The sequence below is a fragment of the Panulirus ornatus genome, chromosome 67 (assembly GCF_036320965.1).
Source record: "Panulirus ornatus isolate Po-2019 chromosome 67, ASM3632096v1, whole genome shotgun sequence".
In the NCBI taxonomy this organism is placed as follows: Eukaryota; Metazoa; Arthropoda; class Malacostraca; order Decapoda; family Palinuridae; genus Panulirus; species Panulirus ornatus.
The window spans coordinates 4,135,190-4,153,645 of NC_092290.1; the positions used below are offsets into that span (position 1 = coordinate 4,135,190).

The window sequence follows — 18,456 nt, forward strand, 5'->3', positions numbered from 1 at the left end:
CTCATCCACGTGCTTTAATCCACACCTCCCCCTACTCTCAACCATCACCCACGCCAACACCACCATCCACCAGTTCTAACGCACGTTAAAGACCTTTTATTCCCCCGATCCTCTGCTGTGGGAACGATGATAAAGCATCGAAGTGCACAACGGAGGCTCCTGACTCCCTTACGACACAAGACACGGGAGCAACGCCGGCCCGAGCGCGATTAATAAATGCCTCGCAGACGACGCGGTCAAATGACACCAACATGGACGGGGTGTGGTAGGGGAACCCATACAACCCCAGGGGTTAAAGCATTGACGTCAGTTCTGATCCTCTATTCTCTCTCGATGCTAAAAACCAAAGATGTTAACTCAAGGACCTTCTCCTCTCTGGCCTACCGTCCTCTGAAAGGTCATGGCGAGATGCTGAGGGAAATACGTGTTGCATATGCAACATGCGCGAGCCAAAATACTCCATGACTGAGGAGGGGAAATAAAGCAGAACTTCTTGAAATTAAATCCATGAAAAAACAAATGGGAAATTTAAGAGAGAAACGGCCCTTATAGTATGAATATTTTAAATCTAATAGATTTTATTTAAAATCCAGTAAATTCAATCCAGTGACTAACACACAACGTTGCTGGATGCAGCAATGCCCATATTTTCACCAATTTCCTCAGTCATAGGAATCTGGGGTCGTTCACAATTTCAATTCACCCGCCCACCATCCTGGTCGGCGCAATGCACACTCGTCGCTCACTCCGTGTTCCACACCCTCCCTCCCCAGAATGCCACAGTACCTGCTCTTAACGGACCTCATACATATAGATATCTTTATCTTCAACCCTCAAAACCCTCACCGTCGCCAACTATGCCTACCGCGCTTGCTTCCAGTTCTCGTTTCTCGTTTTCTATGTCTTGTGTATGGTAACGTTTTCTATCATCCATGCAAACTTGCTCTGTTGATAGAGAACTTTCTTCAGTGTCACACCGCGACGTAAGCGGTCCCCAGACCTGACTATCATGCACAATCACCCTTCGTAAACTTGTTTCAATATCAAAACAAAAGTTTCCCCTCTGTTTCAGATCCATCACCCGCGCTAAAGCGTTTGACAAAAGCTTAATAAAAAAGTTTCCACTTGCTCCTCAGTATATCCTCCTCCCGGGAAATTATCGCAGCCACTATATCGTTATAATATTGACGCCTCAATCTTGCCTTTTCTCCCAGTACATACAAGGACACTCCACTTCCGAAATCACTATCTCCAGCACAGGCTGATCTGACCTCTTCGCCTGTGTATATATGTAAATATAAACACTACGGGATATATATATATATATATATATATATATATATATATATATATATATATATATATATATATATATATATATATATATATATATCATACAAATGGTCAATATGTCACACGAGTGACAACACATGATGGTGTTGCTGTACAGTCTCACTGAGCTACACTGGAAAGTAACCATGAGGTTTGATTGCAACGCTGGTGCTGGATGCATGACCATCCATTGTCGTCAGCACTCGTATGCCCCCCCAATGCTTATAGCATAGTTTCAAAATAAAAATAAATCTTAAAAAGGCTTTAAAATGGGGCACAGCTGTCACGCGCATTCAGGTCGGAAGCCACACGAAGCGTGACAATTAAGGACCTGTTGACAATGGGGATCGTACTCCACACCGATGGTGGAAACAAGTGACAGGGGCGTCTCACAGGTCAACGTACATGCTCTGAGACAGTCATGGGTCGTACGTCTGTCTGTCTGTCTGTCTGTACGGTATATACTCTAGAACCAGCATATTTGCCTTAAGTTTATCTCATATCATATATTACTGACCCTCTGTCCTTCGAAGACTTTACTGTAACTCCTGTAAAGGCTACTGGCTCTGGGGACTTGACTGATGTCCTCGTTTTGTGAACAGGTGTTCGCAAGTCCCTTGCAAACAAAAGCCTTTCGAGAACACAGTCCTTCTTCTTCTTCTGCGCGGTGAGTCTTGTAACGAACATCATCGCTCCCCCTCAAATACCTTTGACAAATGTTGTATCTTCCTGGGGAAGCTTCTCTGTCTGGGGGGGTGGGTGGGTTTGTCTGTTCCAGCATCTGCCTCACCGTGGGGCCAAACCTCCTCCAATAACTGAACAGAGAAAAAGAAATTGCATACGTGGCTCCCTTACGTTCCAGAGTCGCGTGAGTGTGCGTAATCACTGTTGCCGAGCGCCAGCCAGCCTGTGGCGGAGGCACTGTTAACCGGGCGGCGTTACAATTCCTTTCGCGTTGCGTCATGCGCCATCTTGCAACTCGGGGCGGTCATGCACCCACTTCAGCGCAGCGCACATCCAATCCTGGCGCTGCTGGACCACAACGCGTCCGATATAATCTAACTCTGAGACTTACGCTGGGAGGGGGTGGGTGACGATCCTGAGATCTCTCTCTGGGGCGTCTTCAACAAGGGGGTATACACAACTGGCTTACGTAAAAACCTGACTGAATACTAGGAATATCACAATCTACCTCAAGTACCCAGGTCCTTGTAAAGTACCCAGGTCCTTGAAAATTGAAACGCCTCACCTGGAGCTCTTTAAAAGCCTGGTAAACTTATCAAGTCTCGTCGCCTTATTCCACTGCCCTACGCATGAGGACATTCTGTAAGTCCCCCTCCCTCAGCGGGGCGCATGGCATTCTTCGTGTATGATGATGACATGAAACTATGACTCCTGGCATCCGGAAACGCTGCTGAGATCCGATACCCGACGGGCCGGCTATCAACGCCACTGGGATAGGAAGCAAGGAATACCACTGGCTACTCAACACTGTGGCGCTCACTCCAACCAACGTCTACCCTCGTTCACGAGTTTCTTTGCGGACGTCCAGAATGTAGATAGCACTTGCCAATACCAGACGACTCCATCTAAACATTACGTTCGCTCCTTTTCTTCTCCTTCCTCGTCTGCACCTGACCGATCAACATGTCGGGTCGACTGAACATCTCAGTGGACGTAACAAATAATAATCTTGAGTGGCGTCCGCTTCACGTGCCAAACGAAAGACGCGCGTGTGACGCGTGCCTGGCTGACCAAGAGGGCACCAGAAACATCGTCCCACACAAGAGGATGGTAAATAGGGCATGCACCAGGATGAGACGCCCTTCGTTAGACCAAACGATCGCACTTGTCGTGTCGATCTTGGGGGACACATGTCAGCGGGGGCGTTGTCTAAGCAAGGCTGGGGCTCGATCTTGACCACACGCGAGATTCACTTAAGAAAGAGATTTTGAGACGCGAGGAGAACCTCTCCTCCTCCTCCCCCCTTGCGCCTCACCTGATTCAACTCTCGTGAAAAATCACAGCGGAGAACAACCTGCGGGAGTTTACCGCAGCTAAGAGAGAGAGAGAGAGAGAGAGAGAGAGAGAGAGAGAGAGAGAGAGAGAGAGAGAGAGAGACCATGGGTTGTGCGAATGTCCGAGGGCCTGGGTGAGTGGGTGGGGGAGTCATTGTAGGGGTGGGATATAGGCCGTGACACCTCGTGGGTTTGGGGTGGGAGTGCCATGGGAGAGGGGGAGGGATATGCGGCGGCGGCGGCGGCGGAGGTGGCGTGATCACCCAAACACAGCGAGACGTGAGCAACAGGTGGTGGTGACGGCAGCGGCGGCGGTGGTGGGGAGGATGGAGGGAGGGGATACGGTACGCCATCCTCCTCCTCCTCCTCCCAGGCCATGCTCTCTTCCCCTTACCACCCGCCCACCCACCCACCCAACCCTCAAATCGGCAGTGGCACGCGCGTGCAATACCGCGCAAAGCAGCGCGTGCACTCAGGCACGTACACAACCATATATATATACTGACATATATATACATATGTGCACACACAAAAGCATATACGAATAACAGAAGTCATTTATGTAAGACTACACACACACACACACACACCCACACACACACACACACACACACACACACACACACACACGAGGACCGTGAGGCCCCCTTCCCCCCCACATCCCGGGGTCTGATAAAAGGCCGGATTTTAACTGTGACGCGACGCTGGCCTTAAAAAACCGTGGGAGTCGGAAGTCCCCTCCGAGAGCCGGGCTCCACCACGATAACGCATGTTACAGGATACGTCCAACAGGTCTGGAGTCACACACACACACACACACACACACACACACATATGTTCGTGGCCCAACATGTCAGGAGAGGTCACATATACACAGACCACTCGTGGTCCAGTAGGTCAGGAGAGGTCACATATACACAGACCACTCGTGGTCCAGTAGGTCAGGAGAGGTCACACACACACACAGATCCCATGTTCAATACACATGACCTCTACACAGACATGACACGAGTCTGTTTATACACTACTGTTGTGCCCAGCCGAAACGAACCCTCAAAGCCATACAGATAGGAATGCATCCTTACCCCTTCCCATATACATGCCCCCCATCTTTATCTCCTCCCATCACTATCTACGCCCATTCCCATATGTATGACCCCCTTATCTTCACCCCTTACCCCCCATCATTCTCCCCCCCCCCCATCGTCCTTTCCTTCTCCCCAGCCAGCCAGCCCCCCCCCCCCCCCACACATACACGTATTGAGCCACTCGACTAAGTCAGCACTCACAGCTGCTGACGAAGTGTTTACTTCGCTTCAACCGGGAGTGTACGTGTTGACAACATAAGGACAGAACGTGCCGACCTCTCTCTCTCTCTCTCTCTCTCTCTCTCTCTCTCTCTCTCTCTCTCTCTCTCTCTCTCTCTCTCTCTCTCTCTCTCTCTCTCACGCTAAGGCCTGGCTGCTACTCTCTCTGTGCTCCTTCACTCGACACAAGTGACACCTATACCATCACCATCCAACACACCTGCACTACTACCACCACCACCACCACCACCATCACCACCACTTGCACCCTGTACTCTCACCACCTACAAAACACCAGCACTCACCAACACAATACCACACGCACGCCAACACTGCTACGATCGCACAACCCACACCTCCAACACTGCCACGATCACACAACACTCACCTCCAACACTGCCACGATCACACAACACTCACCTCCAACACTGCCACGATCACACAACCCACACCTCCAACACTGCCATGATCACACAACACTCACCTCCAACACTGCCACGACCACACAACCCACATCTCCAACACTTTACCTCCTCGCACTTAACACACCACCAGCATCGCGCTCCCCCACTTATCACACGCACTTTCTTCACACTCATCAGTAACGTTCGCTCGAGTCCCTCCTCCTCCTCCTCTACCTCCTCCCCGTCACCCGTCCATCCTCCACGAGGCCCTCAACACAACCCAACGCTCGAGTATTGAACGAGAAAACAGTTCTCGCGTCACATCCAAACACTACCCGTGACAGAGATTGCTAAAGACAGTTGGCAAGTCGCTCTTAAGTCTTTTCGGAGGCAACTTCTTCAAGCAAGCTACCTGGATCTTCGCAGTAAAAACCCCGTAAATTTATTGTTGTGCATTCCTACCCACCCTGTGTGCGGTGGCGATAATCAGGGGTAGATACTGCACATAAAAATGCCCCACGGACTGGGGTAGAGCGATTCAATTTACGTAACGCGTTACGTCATAAGTGAAACGTTCACAGGCACTGGGCAACAATGACTGAATTACGTAACAACTTATACGACAGACCGACCCTTTACAACTGACATTTTTCGGATACTTCTCAAATACCCCGAGGTACAACAGTTGTGAATGAAACGTTTCCATGTACCTTGTAATGGTGAGGTGGAATCACCTCTGAATTCACTCATTCGCCAAGAATCAAGTACCCAGTGTGTGTGTGTGTGTGTGTGTGTGTGTGTGTGTGTGTGTGTGTGTGTGTGTGTGTGTGTGAGGGGGCAAACTACTATCCCAAGTATCAACAGCCTCGCTTGAGGAGGCAGGAGACAAAAACATCATGGTGTTTACCAATCCACAAAATGGAATCATATAAAATGGGTTTATTACATGGGTATTTTCATGGTTGGGGGATCAGCTAGTGTCTACGTCAATAAACGTTTTTAAGTCTCTTGAAATATTTTGGTCAAGTTCTTTTTCTTCTTTTTTTTTTGTGTATGTGACCGACAAACAGCATGGACAACTGTTACGACAAAAGACGTAAGAAGTAGGACGGGATATCAGAGAGAAACGGAAAACTTCGCACTTCGAAAACAGAGCAGTGTGGGATTGGTGTAATTACTAATGTCAGACGACCTTGCCTTCAGCGAACACCAAGAATGCAACAGATACTTCTCCCGAAAAAAAAAAAGATGCCATGCTGGATTCTGAGGACCTTAAGGATAAGCGAGGCAAAAAGATAAGAATAATCATGCTCTTCGAAGGATGCTGCTGATTTGCGATCAGGTCACCTCACCGGCCGAACGATACATGGAAGTACGAGAGACAGACACAACACACCAGTCAAGCATGAGGGTAGACTGGAAACGACTGAGAGCAACGAAGGATGCAGATGGAAGAGGTAGAACATCATCGCGATCGACGCTTGGGGACAATCCTGGAAGGCACTTGTCCCCAAACTCAACACTCGAAGGCGACGTCTACCGAAACGGTCGTAAGGTGAGATAACAACAAGCTGAGGTAAAATGAGATTAAACTGACTGTCCTCTACTGCCTCATCTTCGTAGTCTACCCTGGCCTTCATTCCCTACAGTACGAGAGACAGATCTGGACGCAGGTGCCAAGACTTTTGTCATCAGTTCGTTGTATACTGAGATTGAGAGGAGAGGCTGCCGCTGCACCGATTACCTCACCCTGATATATCCTCTCTCTCTTTTTTGTTTACATAATCTATCTCTCAACGCTCTACATGAGAAGGGTGATTGTTCATTCCATTGAGAAATATGTTTCCTAGTCAGATTGCCTAAAGTCCAGCTGCGTGGCTGCCGGCCACCTGCTAAAGACAGACCAGGGTGATTTCAAAATTTCCGGTGTGTGTGTGTGTGTGTGTGTGTGTGTGTGTGTGTGTGTGTGTGTGTGTGTGTGTGGGTGGGTGGGTGGGTGGGTGTGTGCGCGTGATCATGTGTATTCCAATTCTTCAAGCGGCATGATGCCTGAGGATTCTCAAAACATTTCCACCGCTGTGTTAGTGGCTAAAAGTTTATTGCGCATGCCAGGCTCCTCACGTGAGCGGTAACGCAAAAGGGGGTACGGCAGCAGAAACAGCACCCTGGCACATCGCATGGAATACCCTCCTCAAGCTCAGTCGATATGATACACACATTCGTGCCTCCCTCATGGGCTATACGGCACACACCCTACACCACAGGAGACGCAACCTTGCGAACACTGAAGTGTACATATCTTCACCACAGGCATCAATACATGTCGTCACCAGTAGCATCATCAATACATATCCTCTGCATTGGCATCAATACATGTCTTCAGTATCATCAATACATGTCGTCACCAGTAGCATTAATACACGTCCAAACCAGGAGCATTAATACATGTCCTCACCAACAGCACTGAGTACATGTCCTCACCGTCGGCATCAAGACATGTCCTCACCAACAGCAGTGAGTACATGTCCTCACCAACAGCAGTGAGTACATGTCCTCACCAACAGCACTGAGTACATGTCCTCACCGCTTTAACGTCATGCATCTGTCAGCCCCAAAAAAAAAAAAAAAAAGATTGAATGGGATATACCTTTTCCAGTACGTGCCCTGCACTGGCCAGATGTGGGGTGGTGCAAGGTGCAGTTGGTATGGGACCACCAGTCCACACCACCACCACCACCATCAGGTTTCCGTTCGTAAGACGACGTAGGATGAGAATCTTGTCGCCCCTGGATAACCATGTGTATATATATACACAATTTCTGGCGTCTGCCATCTCCCGTGTGACTCCCCCGGCCTTTTCCGTTGTTTCTTCCACCGATACGAAACCCCACACAGACAAAGCGGGCTGTCTGTGGGCCTGTACAGAGCATTGCCGTCCGCCCGGTTCTCCCTACTAAAAGGAGAGGCCGTCTGTGTGTGTGTGTGTGTGTGTGTGTGTGTGTGTGTGTGTGTGTGTGTGTCGCGGATCATCGTCGCTGAATCTGTCGTGTTTCTGACGATGGGGAGGGAAAGGTCAACCCCCACAGCTGTGAATACCAACACAAGAGAGGTACATGACAAGGTTGACCTTCCTCTACTACAACTTCCGGCATGAGGCATATTTTTTTTTTCTTTCTCCTTCTTTTGCCACCCGAAGGAAGATTTCTCTTTATTGGGGGGGAGGGGAAGGGGGAAAAAGCCCCACATCCTGGGGAACCACACTGCCAGTAGATGGTGCAATGATTAAAACTGTTACTGCTGCTTCCACTACCCTTGATATATATATATATATATATATATATATATATATATATATATATATATATATATATATATATATATACACCGCTCGCTAGGTGTGTCCCCGACAATCCATTTTCCCTCCCTGGTACGCGGGGAGGGGGGGGAAATACCATCACCCCAGCCAAGGAGAAGGGGAGGAAGGAGGAGGGAGGGCGTTGCAAGACCACTCTTTTGGGTGAGGATTCAGGTGTGTGTGTGTGTGTGTGTGTGTGTGTGTGTGTGTGTGTGTGTGTGTGTGGTGAAGGTGTGGTTGTCATCGTCGTGGTGTGGTGGGTGGTGGCGACGGTGGTGGCGGTGGTGGTGGGCCCTGCGTAATCTATCTTATCTTGCACTCAGCTGATTCACTGTTCACTGACACTGAGCATACACACCACAACACGCACCACCACACACCCCCTACTTCTCCTCCTCTTCCTCCTCGTCCACATCTTTTCTTTCTTCTCTAATATACACAAACTCTCATCCTTAAAGATTTCGGGGGGGGGGGGCTAAATCCCCACCATGAACCCTCCTACACCGTACGCACCCATCACCATCCCCACCATGAACTCTCCTAAACCATACACACCCATCACAATCCTCTCTTGTATTGCCGATACACTCGCTACACCCCTTCACCATACCCTAATGCACACACACACACACACACACACACACACAACCCTCCTCCATCACGCCGTGGATCCGCTCCCTCCTCCGTCTCCGCGTTGCAACGCCGTCCACGACCTCTGGTGGTACAAGACTCTTCCACCACGACTGCCCACCTCTAAACAGCAACACCACTATCATCCCTCAGCTGTTACTGATAACACGTGCGGAACATCACCCAGCCCCTCTGCCGCTCTCTCTCTCTCTCTCTCTCTCTCTCTCTCTCTCTCTCTCTCTCTCTCTCTCTCTCTCTCTCTCTCTCTCTGAGCAAGACGGTACGACCCTAGGGTACGATGGCCTGGCCATCATACCCTAAGGTCGTGCCGTCGTGCTCAATGGGTCGTACCGTCGTACTCAGTGGGTAGTACCGTCGTGTTCAGGGGACGTACCGTCATGTTCAAGGGTCGTATCGTCGTGTTCAAGGGAGGTACCGTTGTGTTCAAGGAACGTGCCGTCGTGTTCAAGGGGCGTACCGTCGTGTTCAAGGGACGTACCGTCGTGTGCTAGGGTCGCCCCGTCGTGTTCACGGGTTTAAAAACGACATTATCCTACGAAAAAAAAAGAGGAAAAAGAAAACGAGAGCCCGGGACACAGCGCATTACAGGCAATACAGGAATACGTGAGGAAGATGGGTTTCCCGAGCAACTGCAGGTCTGGCATCACACTAGACCTCCGTCACACTGGAAAACCCAGCCAAGTCTCTCTCTCTCTCTCTCTCTCTCTCTCTCTCTCTCTCTCTCTCTCTCTCTCTCTCTCTCTCTCTCTCTCTCTCTCGGAGAAGAAGAGGTGATGGAGGAGGAGGAGGAGGAGGAGGAGAGTGAGGAGGAGGAGAAGAGGTGATGGAGGAGGAGGAGGAGAAGAGGTGATGGAGGTGGAGGAGGAGAGTGAGGAGGAGGAGGAAGAAGAGGAGGAGGAGGAGGCTGCCGCCACAGTGAGTAGCTTAGGGCGGGCAAGGTCATGATGGAGCCGAGCAAATAAACACGGAGGAGTCAAGAGTTGAGGAGAAGGGAGCCAGGGGAGGGGTTAGCCGGCGAGCGAGCTAGCCAGCTAGCCAGCCCACTGCCGCTCCTGATAACACTATGAAGCCTTGTGTCTTGACCCCACTTCTCTCCCCACACTCACCCCCACCCCCCACTCTCTCTCTCTCTCTCTCTCTCTCTCTCTCTCTCTCTCTCTCTCTCTCTCTCTCTCTCTCTCTCTCTCTCTCTCAGTCTCTCGGTGCACCTGGCAATATCTAGCCGGCCCAGCCGGGCCCCAGCCACGCATGTTGACCCAACCCTGTTAACAGACCCCACCCACCCCGAGTCACACAACTCCCCGTTGGGGAGAGGGGGCGGGGGGACGGACCAGCGCGTCACGTCGACCACTTGGAACATGTCTTCGGTCAGCTGGACGCCCTCAAGCTTAAGACGTTGCAGAAGACAACTTGGCGTTCTCGGAGAACCACAACTTCTTTTTTTCCGTTCTTCTGGAAATTCCTTTTACCTTTTTTTTCCCCTCATTCTTGTCTCAGGGAGGTGGGTGGATCCCCCCCCCCTTCCCACGCCACAGAAACTCTCCTTTCGGTCGATACGAGAGCAATCTCGATTACATTCTTCGACCTACGTAATTTTACCGGGTGACGCATTCAGTACAGTCTTCTGTCTCGCACATCTGCTACACCTGCTGCCTGTGAAAAGGGGGGGCTCCTTTCTATCCCCGCAGCCCTCACTGGGGCTAAACTACACTATAATGTCCCCTTCAGGACAATGGAAATAACCAACGGAGTCCCTATACACAAAATGTACGACTGAGATGGAGAACATGAGGATATACTGCGGTTCTGAGTCTCATTTTCATACAGGAATCATATGCAAGGTCACTCATGACCCGAACAAGGTCACAGGGCTCCCCTAGGCTGCCGAAATGAGAGCAACGAGGCTGGTGAGTTATAGTAATGAATATACCAACAAGATCAGAGAGGATATAGATGTTACCCCTGTATTAAGAAATGTACGGTGTGACACCAGCTAAGAAGCATATGCCAAGATGTATTTTGAAGTGGGCCTCCTGAAGACACAGGCTTCTCGCAAGACGTCCTCGAGACGAGGAGGAGGAGGAGGAGGAGGAGGAGGAGGAGGAGGAGGAGGTGGGGTGGGGGGGAGACACTTGGGGAAGTTGTTAGAAAACAGTGCACGTTGGGGGCAAGGAGCGAAGAAGATTGATCGCAAGGCCAGCGACTGATGGACTTCGAGTCTACGAGGCGTCTGGAGCGACAGGTAAGAAAAAGGATCACCCTGGTTACCTGTAGCTGGACAGGGCATCGCACGCCCATACCAGTAGTCTCGTTTCGGGAGCTCGTCTCTCTACCTCGGTAGCCTGGTAAAACAAATAGCCGGAGGAGGAGACAGGGGGGAAAGGAGGAAAAACAGAAAACACAAACTCTTGCAGTAGACAGTATGGCTGCATTATGTACGAATCACCTTAAATAACGTAAGAAAATGAAAGTGAGAACGGAACGTTAACCCAGCAACAACTGACCTTTCGCTTCCTCCTAGCCTTCTTTTTTTTTCTTAAGTCTCTTTATATAAAGGCAACACGACTGATGCTCACAGTCATCTTCTCGCCAACGACCTATGTCCCCCAACTGGCCGCCAGCTACACCTCCTGCGGTGGGTTGCGTGGACCTGCGGGAGGTCCCAGCGGCCTCTAACAGCAGCCCCCTCGACGGGACGAGGGCCCGACTTGAGTAATTCTGGCCTGAGCTGTTTAGACAGGAGGAGGGAGAAGATGATTTCCGAAGTCCACCAGCCAGGGAGGAGCAAAAGGCATGGGTTACACCCCACTGGGAGACGGTCCGTTCCGCTGGCTTCGAGGAATACTAGGGAGTCGAGAAACAGCAGGGAGTGGAAGGGGTTCCCATTTCATCCCTATCCTCAACCGTCATGGCAGTGCCGATCAATTCCCATCCCCCTCCCATCCCTATCCCGCAGCCGTCACAGAAGTGCCATCCATGACCGTCCCATCCATCCATTACCCACCACCACCAAAACCCCTCGAATACGACACTCCCACGACCAGCGCCCCCGTTCCGTGGCTGTTCCGCGGCTGTGCCTGTTCCAGCCCTGGGTTGCACAAGGCCCCTGTGACGGCTGGAGCAGCAGCAGCAGCTGTAGTAATACATAATATGTCATTACCTGGAGGTCCCGACAGGAGGGGAGAGCGAGGCTTGGCTGAGTGAGCGACCTTGGTCGAACTGGTGGTGAAGGTACGTTGCAAAAACTCCACCCGAGATTGCAGCAATGCAACCGAGTGCAACGTCACTCGTCCGGAGAGAGAGAGAGAGAGAGAGAGAGAGAGAGAGAGAGAGAGAGAGAGAGAGAGAGAGAGAGAGAGAGAGAGAGGGAGGGGGGATGTGCTGTCAAGAGCGGTGACCTGACCACCACATGACCTGACCTTATCCCAATGACCTACCTTATATCCTACACTGCCAACTACAACCCTAGCTGTTCGGCACTGACTGGTCCACGGACCTGGCCTGCTCTTCACAGGATCTATTTAGCGTACTGCTTATGAAGACATTGAGGGAGCAAGATGCAGTGCACATTAATAATATGTGGGGGTAGAAGGCCCCCCAAACCATCGTAAGGTATACGTAAGGTAAGGTAAGGTCCCAGACCCAGCTGTGGGGGTAGAAGACCTCCCAAACCATCGTAAGGTATACTTAAGGTGCCACACCCAGCTGCGGGGGTAGAAGACCTCCCAAACCATCGTAAGGTATAGGTAAGGTAAGGTGCCAGACCCAGCTGTGGGGGTAGAAGACCTCCCAAACCATCGTAAGGTATACGTAAGGTAAGGCAATGTCCCAGACCCAACTGTGGGGGGGGGGGGATAAGGAGACCTCCGACACCATCGTAAAGTTTACGTAAGGTAGTGAACTGAAAGTTGTGTAGATAATCATACACAGTTCAAATTTTACAGGCAGTGAACATGAAGGTTGTCAACATTCTGTCCAAAAAAAATCGTAAATGTAAAATCCACGACTTTAAATGCTGACTCCAGTGTTGTACCCAGTTGTAAGGGTTCCCCGTGTACTGGTGTGTGTGTGTGTGTGTGTGTGTGTGTGTGTGTGTGTGTGTGTGTGTGTGTGTAAGTGGTAGGAACAGTTAAGGGAGGGGGAGGGGAAATGTTAAGGGTGAGTAAGGGAATAGGGTCAGGGCCCTTGGGAGAGAATTAAGGGTAAAAGGGGGAGGGAGAAGCATGCCCCTTTAGTGGATCAGTCAGGGGTGGAGATGGGAGTGGGGAAGAGTCCCTCTCTGGGATAAAGGAAGGAGTGCGTGAGTAAACATGGGAACGTCCCTACGGGGGTTTAAGGATGGGGAGAAGAAAGGTCCCATAATGGGGTTGTGAGGATTAAGTGCAAGGAATAAGTGAGGTGGAAAGGGTCTCCTTAAGGGGGTGGTAATGGATAATGGGGAGGGAGACGGGAGGCTTCAAGATGGGTAACAGGAGCAGGGGGGGGGGAGACTGGAAATGGGTAATGGGGTGGGTGGGTGGGATGGTGAACGGCTGGGCTGGACTGTGCGATGGGCTGGGCGTGATCAATTTACCCTCACCAGACAAGCTCAAAAACCAATTCCTACCACCACCACCATCACCACCACCACATCTACCACAATCACCATTTTGTCTCCACAATCACGACTTACAACTACCCAAAGTCACCAAAAACGACCCTACCACAACCATTCACCACAGGTGGAGGCGCGGAACACCACCACCACCACTTCCATCGCCAGCAATCAGAATCCACCACACTACCACACATCCACCAACACCTCCACCTGCGCCAACACTCCCACGACACAGACATGTCACCACCACCACCATCACCAACACACTCCCACGCCAGAGACTTGTCTCCATCACCAACACGCCAACACTGGGGCCTCAGACACGGCCGCCACCAACATCACTCCACCCAAACATACCAGCGTCAAAAATGGTCCTTCTTCGCCGACAACCCAAACCCACACTACACAACATTTCCAACCTCCTCCTCCTCCTCCTCTTCCTCCTCTCCTCCCCCTCTTCCTCCTCCCCGGCCGGTGTCGCTCCAGGGGCTTCACCAGCCCACAAGTGACACATCAGAACCAGTTGAGACACGTCGACGCCACCTACACCAGGAAATGTTGAACCCATGTCGTCGTCAGTCGACGTCATCATCTCACAGGTGCGTCATCAACTGACGACCGTCGGTCCGTGACGTCAGCGACCGTGCGTCGTCGTCCGTGACGTCAGTAGCCATGCAGCGTCGTCCGTGACGTCGACCAGCCGCTAGCGCCACCTGACCTGACGCTAACCGGGCGGTGCCATCGGCGACATCGCCCCAGTAAACCCACCCCACAAGGAACCCACCTACCCACGTAACCCACCCCACAAGACGTAGTCTCCAACAAAGGTCCCACCGTCCCCACCCCCACCGGACGTAGCCTGCCTTAAATAACCCACCAAAAAACTCCAGATCCTCCAAATTCAATTGAAACTTTTAAAGATTTTGTTCTCACAAGAAAGCATTCACCAGGTCTGTCTCTGACCTTACCTCACCTTACCTTAGTCTAATTATTCTTTACGATCATTACCTTAAACCACTGACCTACACCATCACGGGGTAAGGCAAGGGTAGATATGATTACAAATACACACACACACACACACACACACACACACACACACACACACACACACGTGTGACGATCACGAAAATTAGAAGAAAAAAACTCACTGACAGCGATGCTCCTTCTTCGAAACCACTGCAATGGTAAAGTCTCTGATGAAACATTGGAAACCCTCGGGAATTAACGCATAACAACACGAGACAAAAGAGGAATAAATCTGGGGTTACACATCACCTTCCCCCATCATCACCTCCCTCCACTCCCTCTCTCCCTCCTCCTCCTCTTCCACGTCCCTCCTTCCCCCTTCTCTCGACAAATCATAGAACCAAGTTGCGCATCACATTCAAGATGGTTAAACCCAGGGATTAAAGTTCCAGCACCAGAGAAGCTAGCTAGAAACCTGCCCCGGAAACCAAGGCATATATATATATATATATATATATATATATATATATATATATATATATATATATATATATATATATATATATATATTCACACCACACACACACACACACACACACACACACACGAGCATTACCAACGAGGCGATGCACAACTCTTCCCCCTTTCCGACATCCCAATATGGAGTTATGCAATATAATTAAATCATGCGAGAGAAAGTACAAGCAATTACAACCACGACGTTAGAGGGATGGGAAGTCATTACGGCGGACGATGTAAAACAAAAGAGAAAAAAAGCAACGAGGTGAAAGACACACAAGACTAATGATAATTGGATGATAAGAAACGCTAACAAGAGGAGGAGGAGGAGGAGAAAAGGAAGAGGATGGTTGGGGGGCGACGAGAGACCAATTGTATTACACCATGCGACAAACGTGTTGCCAACAGGCGTGAAATAAACGTTGAATACTGAAATACAGAGACGCCTCCGGCAGAAAACGTTTCGCAAGATGGATTCTGGGAGAGGCCCCACGCGTGCGCACACACACACACACACACACACACACACACACACACACACATAGTCAGGGCATTTCAATAATAACAGTATGAGTGACCGGTACATGTCTCGGGGTCGGGCGATGTGGGAGGCAAGTGTAGCGCCGTGCGGCCTACGGTGTTTACGGAGCGTCCGCCGTCACCTTTACACTTCTGTCAGTTTCACCGTAAGAACGCTGACTAACCTTGGTCCCCGGATGTTTACACTGTTTTCCCCCCCATCCCGCGTCAGTGAAATGTCCCGCTGGTCTAACACTCCGGCTGAGTTTACACCGAGGTCCCTTCTCCTCTCCACTAGCCAGTAATCTCGTGGGTTTACATTACGTATATACCTCAGGACGATGATTGCCTGCAGGAGTTAACATAAGAGATCCTTTCTCTCTGATAACTAGTGCTTTACGGTATACCTCAAGATGACGACCGGGTCATCTTGAAACAAAGAGGATTATCCGATTCGATCAACAGGTACTGTGCTAATGAGACGCCTCCTTTTTTTCTCTTTTTTTTTCTAAGTCCAGAACCAAGAAGAAGATACGTGTCAGCAGATGATCAAGGGGGAGGGTGACAACGTGGCAGATTTATGACACGGACATGAAAAGGGAGAGATTAACGACACAGACATTCTTTAAAAACCAACACGAGAAAAAAAAAAAGGGGGGGAGGGAGGGGAAGGGATTTTAAAGGTCAAAGACACAGGAACGTCTTCCATCCATTTTCATCAAATTTTTTAAATGACCTTCAGGGTTTTATCTCGACGGCGGCGTTATCATTACATCCCTCATTGTTCTAATATTGCATTTAAAGGATTTTGTACACGAAACATGTTAGATACCGAGACGCCGTTTTCAGGTAAAGGACCAAAGTGGATTAGCTAGTGGCATTTTTATAAGTGAGGAAGCCCACGTTTCACTCCATCACACTGGGGATGGGATGAGGGTGAGCGAGACTGAGTGCAGAGTATGTGTATAATCTGATAATCTCTTTGGAATATTGGGAATGGAATTCAGTGTGATTAACGTACAGAATTGGACTCAAAATACCTTTATCAAGGCACAACCATCGTATGAATGAATGAGTGGGTGACACGTTCTGTCCAAGAAGTGGAAAGCAATGATGCAATTTGATGCAGGCACCATTGAGAGTGACTGGAACCTAAAATAATATGAGAACACATATTGAAAATATACTTAGGTATACCGCAATGCGAAATACAATGTCTTAAACACATTTCAGACAAGGAAAAAAAAGCCATTCAAGCCAAAGTCTTCACAATTAACTCAATACATTTAACGTATTTGTCGCAAGTGACGCTATATATATATATATATATATATATATATATATATATATATATATATATATATATATATATATATATATATATAAACCAACCATGCACTCATACCTAGCCACCCCACAAGGAGAAGGCCGTGACGTCACAGCGGGAATACATGACTCCATGACACACGGGAATTTCCATCTCTACCCGACCCCCTCCTCCTTTCCTCGGGTGATGGAGACGACACCGGCCGTCCCCCCCTCCCCCGTGTCATGTCGTCGTTAACACGTCGTCCCCGCCACGACATGTCGCGGTCTGGTTCGCTAACACGGTATCACGATGACCTCTCTGGCGACGACGTGGTCCAACAGAGTACAACGGTTACGCACAGTGTTACAGTGTGTGTGTGTGTGTGTGTGTGTGTGTGTGTGTGTGGTGGTCTTCTGGTACTCTGGTACCTACAACTTACCGGTGCGGGTCACATACACCAACGCTACACTACGGTACAGTCAACAGCAAAAGCTATACAGTGGTATTATGTACCACAACACACTACGGTACATTATAAACTTTACGGTACCTTAATCCTAACCCTGGATGGACTCCGCCACCTGCAACGCTTAAGCCTTGCGACCCAAGGTGGCCCTCACAACACGCAAACTCACCTGGGGAAAAAAAAGAGAGAGAAAGGTTTAGAACATATACGTTAATATACCTTATACAATGTCTTCCTTCCTCACCATACATCTTACACTACATGCAAACTTAATCATAACCTTCATTCGCTGTTGTCATAACCAGTCAATTTAACTGGACGTCCTGAAATATGAAGTCATATATCATACCACATCGAAATCAGTCTCTCCTTGTCAGAGACACCAATGGCAGATCAAGAATAATAATAATAATAATAATAATAATAATAATAATAATAATAATAATAATAATAATAATAGTAATAATAATAATCTAACAATTCTGTGTTAGATGCCTTACAAAAGGCCAGGCCCCACAAGGCTGGAACAAATATTCTTCGAGGGGGAGGAGGTTGGGAAGTCTACATGTCGTCGACTTGAGAAGGTCTTGTGCCGCCACACAGCTGGGGGAATGAGGCCACAGGCTGCTGAGTAGGGACGAGTTTCTGGTCAACTAAGCTCATGGGCTCCTCGAAGGCCCCGTCGCAGCTTGGACGGTCCGATGCACTTCGTAAATGCGGGACCAGAGCCTTGTGGACTCCCTCCACTGTAAATCCCACTGCGTTTCTGACGGATGCCTTCAGTGGGTTTGATGAATCTTGGGGTCCCGGATATGTGTCCTCGCTACGCCTCTCGATCTCAGCGGCAGTCACCTAGACACCAGTGTTTGGAACTACACTACCGTAAGGTGTACAGCGCAAGGAAAGGTGGTGTCATCTTCCACACCCCGGACGATCGGGTCCCGCGCGTAAGTGGTTGCAGATCCATCAAAACCATCCTCTTGATTACGTAGGGTCCAATCACATCATCG

General features: G+C 49.7%; 1 protein-coding gene across 1 annotated transcript in view; it reads right to left on the minus strand.

Moving 5' to 3' along the window:
• LOC139747046 (uncharacterized) overlaps positions 1-17,550 on the minus strand; it is a 114,128-nt gene extending 96,578 nt beyond the window's left edge. Inside the window, 1 exon segment of the mRNA XM_071658799.1 lies at positions 17,531-17,550. The gene's annotated coding sequence lies outside the window, so the exon portion shown is untranslated.
• Between the last annotated feature and the right edge of the window lie 906 nt (positions 17,551-18,456).